Here is an 11,192-nt window from a genome sequence, read left to right on the forward strand (position 1 = left end):
GGCCCTTATGGTCTCATCCAACTCTATGATTCTATGATTCTATATGAATGCTAAGCATTTATTTACGCTTGGCCATTTGGTTCCTGTAAAGACCACTGAGTGAGCTACTGCTCCCCATCACCCTTAGTTTTAAATGGTCTTTTGGAAATGCAATGCAACCAGACAGAAACGCACTCAAATGCTCCGGCTCCCAGGGGCTTCGGAGCCTTTCCCACCTCTTGCTTTGCAAATGAAGCGATGCAAAGAGAAAGTTCGTCAAAGGACAGGGGAATTCGAGTCGAGTTTCTTCCCGCAGGCTATATCTTAACAACCTGACAGGAAAGAGCAGCTGCCTAGAGGCAACAAAAGTGAAATCGAGTCCTGATCCCATCACCCCCGTTTCCCCAGAGTTGTTGACCTTTTTAAGGTGGGGGGACCCCAAAGTTGTTGATCTTTCTTAGGAAAGGTTCCGCAGAGTTGTTGACATGAACTTGGGAATCCCACAAGATTTAACCCAATGGAAGGAGAGGCAAGAGCTGGGGGTGGGGGGAACCTACCCCTTCCTTGACTGGATAAAGAGAGAGAGAGAAAGTGGGACAGAAGAAATTGGAGTCGAGTTTCTTCCCGCAGGCTAGGTCTTGACAGCCTGAGAGGAAAGAGCAGCTGCCTCGAGGCAACGAAAGCGAAAGCGAGTCCTGCACACGTGCAAGGCGCGCTTTATATTCTGCTTCTGCCCGAGGCATTTCAGTCGAAGCAGAGCAGGCTTGGGGGAAGCGGTCATCCCGCCGAGCTGTGAAAGGGACCCACTTTTTCCTGAGGTGGGTAACGCACCAAGGGCGGGAGATTCGTCGCTGGAGGGAATTCGTTTCGCAGCGTCTAACGACGATTGCTGCTCCTCGGTTACAACACTGGTCCTTAGGGTGGGGTCGAGGGTGGCTCTTGTCTTTCATCGCAGGTTCTTGCTATGGAGCTCGGGTTTGTTTTCTGGCTCTTTTTTGTGGGGACGGGGAGGACAACACCAGCAGGCTCTTCCAAGCGGAGGGGAGGTGGCAGGCTTTGCAATGCCGCTTACTTACGGGACAGGTAGTTGGGGTTGGGGGGGGGCTTTAGTTTTCCTGAGTCTTCAGAATTCAAATGGGTCCCTTGTATGTTACAGTATGTGGACGATGACTTTAGCTAGGCTAGTTTCCGCCTTAAATGGGAAATATACTTCATGGATGAGCTCAGTGAGTAAGTATGTAGATCTTGGGACTAGGGGTTGAAATAGTTCTCTTTTTTTTGTAATAAATTTTATTGAATTTTACAGTTTGATATTCAACACATTTATCATATAAATTCCCCTTCTGTTCTTTAACTGTTTGCTACTTCTGCTTAGATTTTGTCTTACCTTCCATCTTTTGTCTAAGTGCTCTTATATTCTTACCGTATTTATACCAAGTTTTCTTTCAATTACATCTTACATTTAATTATTTTCCACATTATTATTCCTTAAACTTTGCTCTTGTTTTCTTAATTGTAAGTGTTTACTCAAACCCTGCTAGTCAGCCCATTTCTTTACAATGTTTCTGTAAATAAAGCATAAACGATTCTCAGTCTTTCTTAAAGTCTGTATTGTCTTTATCTCTAGGTCTTCCCGTGAGTTTCGCAATTTCTGCATATTTCGTAAGTTTACCTTGCCATTCTTCTTTCGTTGGTATCTTATATTCTTTCCATTTTGGGGCTAGTTATGCCCCTGAGCAAATGGGGAAGATGGCTCCCTGTGCCACTAGGGCTGCTGGTTGGAGAAGGAAGCCACAGTTCATCCCTGCTGGGCTAGTGCCACAGTAGCCCTTGGTCTTGGAAGCCAGGTGATGTTGCCTGCTCTTGATGGGGTTACACGCCCTCTGAAGGAGCAGATATGCATCTTGTAGATATTTCTGGATCCATTGCTGTCACTTGAGACTCAGGTGGCCTCAGTGGCATGGAGTGCCTCCCATCAGCTTTGGCTGGTGGCTCAGCTGCACTCCTGTCTGGACAGGGTTAGCCTAACTCATGGGTAGGCAAACTAAGGCCTGGGGGCCAGATCCGGCTCAATCGCTTTCTAAATCCGGCCTGCGGATGGTCCAGGAATCAGCATGTTTTTATGAGTAGAATGTGTGGTTTTATTTAAAATGCATCTCTGGGTTATTTGTGGGGCCGCCTGGTGTTTTTACATGAGTAGAATGTGTGCTTTTATTAAAAAATGCATCTCTGGGTTATTTGTGGGGCATAGGAATTCATTCATTTCCCCCCTTCAAAATATAGTCCGGCCCCCCACAAGGTCTGAGGGACAGTGGACTGGCCCCCTGCTGAAAAAGTTTGCTGACCCCTGGCCTAACTACTGTTTATGCTCTGGTAACATTTAGGTTAGATTACTGCAACATGTTATATGTAGGGCTGCCTCTGAAGATGATTGGAAACTTAAGATAGTACAGAATTTGGCAACTATTGGGGCACAACGTTTTGAGCATACCGTGTTTCCCCTTTTTTAAGACACCGTCTTATAACTTTTTTTCCTCAAAAAAACACAGGGTGGCTTACTTTCGGTGGGGTGTCTTATTTTTTTTATTGCCGGTATGGTATTTATGGCTCAGGGCGCCGCTGGGCTCTCTTGAGTGCTCGGTGCTGCAGCAGCCACTGGTTCCGGGTGGTGGGGCGGCAGGCGTCCTTGACCAGGCCAGGCGGAGGCCGCTGGCTCAGGCGCTCCGCCCGCTGCTGCAGGGTGCTCCAAGCTCCTTGGCTGGGCCAGGCAAGGAAGAAGCAGTGAGCCCAGCGGTGGCGGCAAGCACGGAAGCAGTAGGGACGGCAGTGGATGAGAAGGCGGAGCACGGGGATGCAGCCAGCAAGGCAGGAGCGCGATCAGCTGTTAAGCGACGCTCTTGGAGCGCCGCTTCACAGCTGATCGCGCTCCTGCAGTGCCGACCGCATGGAGTGACTCTGTGAGTGGAGGTGCCTGTGGGGGTTGGTTTCCGCGGCGCAGAAGTATGGCTTATTTTCGGGGTATGTCTTATATTTCTCAAATCCTTAAAAACCCTGCCATGGCTTACTTTATGACTATGTATTAAAAAAGGGGAAACAGGGTATTACTCCAATCCTGGCCCAACTGCACTGGCTGCCAATTAGTTTTCAGGTCCAATTCAGAGTGCTGGGTTTGACCTATAAAGCCTTAAACAGCTCAGGACTGCAATGCCTCAAGGACCGCCTCTCCCCATATGAACCTACCTGGACCCTGTGATCATCATCTGAGGTCCTTATTTTTGTGCCTCCTCCACAGTGGTGAGGTCCAGAGGGTGCCAATACGAGAACGGGCCTTTTCTGCAGTGGCTCCTCATTTGTGAAACTCTCTTCCGAGGGAGGTTCGTCTAATGCCTTCATTATACACATTTAGGCGCCAGGTGAAAACGTTCTTCTTCAACTGGCCTTTGGCTGATTGACCTCCAAAGGATTCCTCCCTTAACTGGCAGCTTTTGCTCATCATTACCCACCATAACCCTTCCTCTGAATCAACTACAGATTTCCATTAGATAATATTACAGGGAATGCTTGTTTTATTTGCAGAAAATTGAGATGCAAAACTGACTTCCATGCTGGAGATGGACCCTGGGGTTGAACAAAGGACAGAAAGCTCCACTTCCATGAAATCCTCTGTTGATGAGCAGCCACCCACTGAGGAAGGACAGGGGGAGCCAGAAGGTGCTCTGGCACATTTCCTTACGAATGAGGCCTTAGACCTCAAGGAGAAAGTGAGTATATTTGAATATAGATTGTATATTGTATAGAGGGGTTTTTGTTTTTGTTTTGGCAATGTTTCTTATTCCCTGATGCAAGAGAATTGCTCCTTTTTGCTGAAGGAATGTAAACAGAGGTTGTGTTGCCAGAGATGCTATAGTTGTGAGAGTCCTGTACTGAACAAGTGGTTGGACTGAATGACTTCTAAGGTCCCTTCTGTCCAGTGCTTTTTTCTGGGGGGGGGGAGCAAGGGTACGCATACCCCTAAACATGTTGTGAATCTTTGTACTTTTGTCCATATACTGTATTTACTTTTCCCGATTTGAACTATAAAATGGTGATTTTCTTGAGAGTACCCCTAAACATTTTTAAAAGAAAAAGCACTGCTTCTATCTCTAAAAATTGACAATGATAAACACCCCTCTTACTGATGACTGATATCTTGGGGCTGTTAAATATATTTTGCTGGGTTGTAACAATAACGATCAGGGGTCCCTTTACCTTTACTTTTTAATACTGTTAACATAAACAGTGGATGCAATAATGGATTGGTTTATAGCTTCTGTCTTAGCAAGCAAGCAATTACCATTTGCTTCAGAATGCCAAATTCTCTGAAAGCAAGCTTATTTTCCAGAAAGGGGAGACAGGAGAAGCCAGTGCTGTTGTGGTACACTTTGAAGAGGGAGAGCTCACCATGACAGCCCACATAACCATATCCTCAAGCCGAGTTTCAAATGCAGACACATGTGTTGATCCTATGCATACTGGAATAGTGGACGGTCACAGATTACTGAGCTGTTAAAGGGTGGTTTAGTAGTCAGCATGTTGGAATTTCACCAGGGAGGCCTGGGTTCATATCCCTGATCACTTAAGTGGCATAACAGCAATCTTATGCATAGTTTACCTGTGAGTAAGCTCTATTTAATTCAGCGATGCTTACTTCTGAGTGCATAGATTCAATTTGTAAAACAGTAAGATTTCAACAAAAGAACTTAAGCCTCGGAAACTCTTTTAATTAGAAATACGAACAATCATGCAAAGAAATGTTAGTTTTTAAACTAGAATAAAGTAGGCATTCCATCAAAGGAAAGATGTATCCAGCTTCTACTTAATTATTTTCCTTGTTTTCTGAGCCCCCAGACCTCGATTCAGGGTTTTCGCTTCCTCCTTACAATCTGATGAAAATTAGCACACAAGCATTGGATAATCTTATGCTGTAGTTTCATGTAGAAGTTAGAAAGCATGAGGGACAAGATGGGACCACATATGCCAGAGGTTTTCAACCTTTTTGAGTCCATGGCTCCCTTGATCAACTACATTCTTTCTGCGGCACCTCTATAGGGCTCAGGAGCCCAGTTATGTCACCCCTTGCCTGCCAGGCTGCCAGCCTCTTGGCCTTTTTCAAACACCCTCCCTTGTGGAGTGTTCCCTAAGCCTCCCCTCCTCTCCCTTCCCCTTGGGAGTCCTCCAGACAGCCGGCTGAGCCACCTCAGTTCCTGGCAACCAGCACCCTCTGGCCAGCCCCAGAGCCACCATTTGTCTGGGAAGCTTGTAGCCATGGCTGCTGCAACAAGCAGCTGTGCAAGCCTTTGGAAAGCAGAGACACGAGAGGGTGTCAGAGGAGAGAGGGAAGGAAAGATGAACAGAGGCTAGTATTGCCCACGGCAACCTGGCTATCATTCAAGGCACCCCATGGTGTCATGGCACACTAGTTGAAAACCACAGTCATAGGCCAATGACTATGGAGCGAAGCAAGAGTCTTTGAACATCACTTTTTGTGTCCTGCTTTTGAGGAAGAACTAGGTCCATATAAACCTTATGCCTACTTGCTTCACCCCTGCAAAGCAGTTCCAATTGATACCCTGGTAACTGTTTTTGAACACACTGAGAGAGAGCTTCAGGTAAATTAGTGCGATCACATCCTCGCATCAATATATAACCCACCCAAATTCATAGGACAGACCTTCACCAGTGGCGGACGAAGGCTTTCTGCTGCCGGGAGCGGCACCGTGGGCGTGCACTCGGGGGTGGGGTGCCGCCCACACAGCATGCATGCGCCATACGTAGTGGCTCTGCACATGCATGCTATGCAGCGGAGCCGCAGGCAAACCTCAGCACCGTACGGGGATGCTGCCGCCCGGGCTCCTCTGCTCATGGATCCGCGAGCAGAGGATCCCAGTGCTAGAGCGGCGGCAAGCCGCGGAGTGAGGTTTTAAAAAAGCCTCACTCTGCACCTTGCTCGCTCACCGGCTCGGCGCGTGCTTTCCTTGTTCCTGGGCAAGGGGTGTCAGTGGCCGCCCCTCATGCCCCTCCCTGGCCCGCCCAGGAACAAGGAAAGTGCACACTGAGCAAGTGAGCGAGCATCCAGCCACATTAAAAGGCAAGGCGGCTGCGCTCTTGAAGAGGACCTCCCCAGCTCCAGCAAGCTCCGCGCGTGTCCCCGCCCCGCCGCCCACACTCTGTTGAGTGGCATGTGAAGCAGCCAATGGAGCCTCGCCTCGCCTCTGGAAGGGGCAAGGCAAGGCTCCATTGGCTGCTTCCCATGCCATTCAACAGAGTGGCGCGGAGTGCAGCCAGCATCATTGGGGCCTCTCCGCGATGGCAGTCATGCTGCGGTAGCGACGGTCGGTGGAGGTGGCGCTGCCCACCGCAGAGTGGAGCCCGGGGCACCCCACCCCTATCACCCCCCTTGCTACGCCCTGACCTTCATCACTCAGAACAGACTCCTCTAGACAGCACTGAAGAGATGCAATAGTGGTATCACTGCTACAGAGTTGGTCCTAAAATGGACTGTAGCCCATGTTTGATTATATTCATTATTTTGCCTTCTAACATTCCTTTGGCTATTGTCTTAGTGAACCAAATTAATCCAAAGTAATCAGGAGTGGAGAACCTGTGATCCTCCAAATGTTGTTGGATTTTGGGGTGCTGGGAGTTGTGACAGAAAAGTTTCTTTTTGCTGGGCAGATTGGTTCACCAAGTGTTTTCTTTTTCTTTTTCCCTGCCAGCAAATGGTTAACGAATGGTTCCAGGAGGGGAAGTTGAAAAGGAGAGGATTTGGAGAGACAGTTTGAGTAGGTTGGGATTGTGATTGGGAGAGAGAGGAGAGAGAGTTGGTTCTTGATCTGGGTAGAAACATCCACTCTGAGGAATATATCACAAGCTAGAGAAAGGAGCTTCTGAGCTTAGTGTGAAGGACAGTGTGTGGTGTCCTGTAAGAGTAATAGGCCAGGAATTAACCGGGAGGCTGAGGCTGAGCCAGGAGAAGTAGAAGCTATAAAGAGACTGTCTACTTAGGTCTCATTCCAGTCAGGAGGGAAGAGATTCTTCTAGAAAGAGAAGACTCCCAAACCAGTGGTCCCTTGGGTCTGTTACTTGGAGTACCTCAGGAGTAAGGTTGTCTAAGGGGTGTGTAACTGACAGGAAGTACCACCTTGTTTAAGAATCGAAGTATTAAGCGGCAACAGCTGTGCAACATCTGAGAAAGCAGTGAAGTGAAATAACATAATCTGAAGTATCCTGTTTTACCCACTAATGTCATAAACTTCCTTTGTTAAATAAAATCTTTATTGTTTGTTTAATCTAATCTTGCCTGAGACTCCAAATTATTAAATTTTCCCTCACACATCCCCCCCCCACAAGATAATCTGAGGTAGTTTGTGGAAATTCAAGGAAGTGGTGTTCTGTGAGGTGGGTGCACTACATTTTAGTGAGGGCAGGCCCAACAGCACCAGGGGGAAAAGTGCCGTCGCAGGAATCCCATTAATCAGGGTGGATAAAAATCAATGATTTTTTTTTAAAAATCGGATTTTTAAAATTTAAATCATCTTTTTTTAAAAAAAATGCTTTTTGAGGAAAATATATTACCATCCAAATCTATTTAATTTAAATGCCAAAATATTTCACATCTGGCAACCAATGCGCCACTTTGGTTCCAGATAGTACATAGGTTGATGAATCTAAAAAGCCCAGTACGCAAATTTTCATGGCCCTCTAGCAGCTATGGTGGCTCATTTAACAAAAAGATCATGTATTTTGCATTAACGCTGGCATTCTTACCAAACGAAGCCTCCTAGAGCAAATTAAACACCAGGGTTAACCCCCCATCACAGAACCATAAAATTGTAGAGTTGGAAGGTACCACCAAAGGTCATCTAGTCCAACCCCCTGCAAATACGATCATAAAACCTTCATCCTCCCTTATTCGATTTAGCAGCATCAAACATGAACGAAAAGAAAATACTCAGAGTGTACTTCATGTTTCAGAGAGAGAAACCCCTCCCACTGTACTGTATATAGCTCTCATGATTCACTGTCACTAAAGAAAATAATAATAAATAATAATGATTTAATAATTATTATTTATACCCTGTCCATTTGGCTGGGTTTCCCCAGCCACTCTGGGTGGCTCCCAACAGAATATTAATAGTAATAAAAAGAGATAAAACATCAAACATTAAATAATAATAATTACAGTCTTATCTGGGCCCTGAGTGTTACATATAATCGAGTGCAAGACGTATCAGCAACTGTAACAAATGTGCTGTGTGAACAATACAGGGAAATGGTGTGTCGTCATCATCATCATTTTATTACCGGTATTTATACCCCACCCATCTGGGTGACTCCCAACACATACAGTATAAAAATATAATAAAACGTCAAACATAAAAAACTTCCCAATACTTCCCTTCAGAATCGGATATCTTTTAAAAGTTGTGTACTGTAGTTCTTTATCTCCTTGACGTCTGATGGGTGGGCATTCCGCAGGGAGGCCTAAAGGATCTACATTGGCTCCCAGTACATTTCCAAGCACAATTCAAAGGTGCTGACCTTTAAAGCCCTAAATGGCCTTGGCCCAGTATCCCTGAAGGAGCATCTCTACCCCCATCGTCCAGCCTGGACACTGAAATGAACCTCCAAGGGCTTTCTGGAGGTTCCTTCTCTGTGAGAAGACAGGGAACCAGGCAGAGGGCCTTCCCAGTAGTGGCACCCTCCCTGTGAAACGCCCTCCCATCAGATGTCAAGGAGATAAATAACTTAACAACTTTTAGAAGACATTTGAAGGCAGCGCTGTATCAAGAAGTTATTAATGTTTGATGTTTTATTATGTTTCTATACTGTATGTGTTGGGAGCCATCCAGAGTGGCTAGGGCAACCCAGTCAGATGGGCAGGGTATTAATTAATTAATCAGTTAATTAATAATGGGACACAGCTTGGGTACACATTACTTTTTGTAATGTGGATTACAACTATGTATGGATATCACTATGGATTTCACTGTCCGAGCTGAAAAATGGGGGTGGAGACATTCCTTCAAGTATACATCGGCCGAGGGCTTTACAGGTCAGCACCAACACTTTGAATAGTGCTCAGAAATGTGCATACATAAATAAACAAATTATGGATTAAAACTGTTGAACAGGAGCTACAGTTCAGCTGTACAATGGCTATTGAACAGTAGCTCCATCTTCACTGTGGTACTATGCTTTGATTTTTATCCCAATCTTCCTCATTTCCTTAGAGAGACAATGAGAATGAAAGTCTTGTGATATTTTTCTTTCCTTCCATAATGAGTGAGTGGAGGAGGTGGCAAGCTGCACTATCCTTGGTGCCTGCATCTGCTGCCCTTTTCAGCTGTTCCCAGTCTGTTGCCTGAGGCTTCTGTGAGGGTAATGGGCAGGTCAGGCCTGCTTTCAGATTTGCTGAAGCCACATTTCATTGTTATATTTGATCAGAACCAGCATACTGGTTCAAGCAATCCATCCCAATTGTCAAGCAGGATCAAACTGCGGTTTGCAATCTTGGTTTAAAGGGATTGCTTTCAAACCATAGTTACCCAGCTCCCTGTTTTTTGTGGTGATAAATTTGAATTTCTCCCCTCAATGTATGATGAAACAGATTGCCAAAGCTTTGTGTAAAAATCTTGTATTTAATTTCTAGGACCAAAGTGCTACCCCTGGAATAAACTATGAAGAGGGTAGTAATGCTGGAAGAAGCTCAGAAGGAGCTGCAGCTGAAAGAAATGTGACAAAGAAGGGCCCAGGAAAGGATCCAAATTTGTTTGACAAAATTGTGAGTATTAGGTCCTCTGTGTCCCTTCTTATCCTAAGTTTTTCCTTCCAGAATATTGCATATTAACATGACTATTGTTTCAGTCCTATGTACACTTACTTGGGAGTAGGCCCTATTGAACTAAATGGTACTTACTACTTTGTAGACATGTGATAGTGCTGTGGAACCCTTTCTGTGGAATCTCTGCTTATGAGTGGTAGTATATACTGTTTTTTATTCTCTGACAAGTTGCTGTGGAGGGAGCATATTTTACTAGTTTTGAAAACGGGTGATTTGAATTCTCAGTATAGTGAATGAGTTTTACAAACCACTTTTCCTTTCTCTTTGATGGCTGCCTCTGCCATTTGTAACTTGGCTTGCTTGTATGATCAAACTGGAGTAATCTGCTTTTTCAGAATAGGTCAGCAGTGCAGCTGTTCCTAGTATGAGACACACTGTGGCCTCTGTTGCAAAACCTGTTTTCAGTGGCCCACAGGAATGATTAGATTGGATTTGGAGTTGCCCTTCCCTGAACAGAAGGGCTTTTCCTGTTTGTGAAATGGTCTGCAATCTATGAGAGGTTCTTGCTGGAAGAAGTGGGGGTGGTGACCTTTGCCACTTCTTCCTTCCCCTTGCACATCACATGGCACATCACATGCTCTTCCAGAGGCTCTCCTGGTGCAGGTGACACAGGGGCTCGCGGTGGGGGGAAAGAGGAATTGACAAAAACAACACCTCCATCACTTCCTTCAGTAGGAGCATCCAATTAATTAGTTCCACTGACTGGACATCTGGATCCAAGCTGTACAGTATAAACCAGTACCTGATTTCCTTTTCTTTTGTTTTAGAATTTTTCATCTTTTTCCCTTACTTGCTGCAGTTTTATTGTTTTGCTGTTGTACAGTGCTATGCTGTTTTAAAATATTTAATGGCGCATGTTTATAACAAACAAACAAGTTGTTACTAATTGCAGGCAAGCCTGAAGGGAGAGACTGACATAGGCTGTTGATCTATGGGCCACACTACCTAAAAGTATGGATTCTTATCACATGTGATGACTAATGCTGAACAAGATTTCTGGAAAAGGTTTATATCTGAAGAGTAAGAAACAAAGGGATGAGCCTGCAGCAATCACACTTTTGTGTATAATTAACAGTTTTACCATAACACATGTTAGTTCATTTATGTGAAATGCTTGCCAATAAACTTTTTATAAACTTTTGGAGGCAATACAGTATTGACAATATTGTTCCCAAAAGCTAATCAGATGTACACACTTGATTCTGCAACGGCAACAATGGCAGCAAATAGGACTTGCTAAACTTAGGACTCAGCTATACAGCTGCAAATAAAACGTTTTAAGTGCAAGATACAAATGTGACACTAGATGACACTAGATGGCTATGGTGAG

The 11,192-nt window shown here is 45.2% G+C and overlaps 1 long non-coding RNA gene across 1 annotated transcript; it reads left to right on the forward strand.

Moving 5' to 3' along the window:
* The first annotated feature begins 1,085 nt into the window (after positions 1-1,085).
* LOC132591124 (uncharacterized) lies at positions 1,086-9,839 on the forward strand. Its single transcript, XR_009557069.1, has 3 exons — positions 1,086-1,641; positions 3,556-3,740; positions 9,671-9,839. It is a non-coding gene; the product is annotated as an uncharacterized LOC132591124 (long non-coding RNA).
* Positions 9,840-11,192: the final 1,353 nt, after the last annotated feature.

Source organism: Zootoca vivipara, chromosome 2, assembly GCF_963506605.1.
Source record: "Zootoca vivipara chromosome 2, rZooViv1.1, whole genome shotgun sequence".
NCBI classification, from domain to species: Eukaryota; Metazoa; Chordata; class Lepidosauria; order Squamata; family Lacertidae; genus Zootoca; species Zootoca vivipara.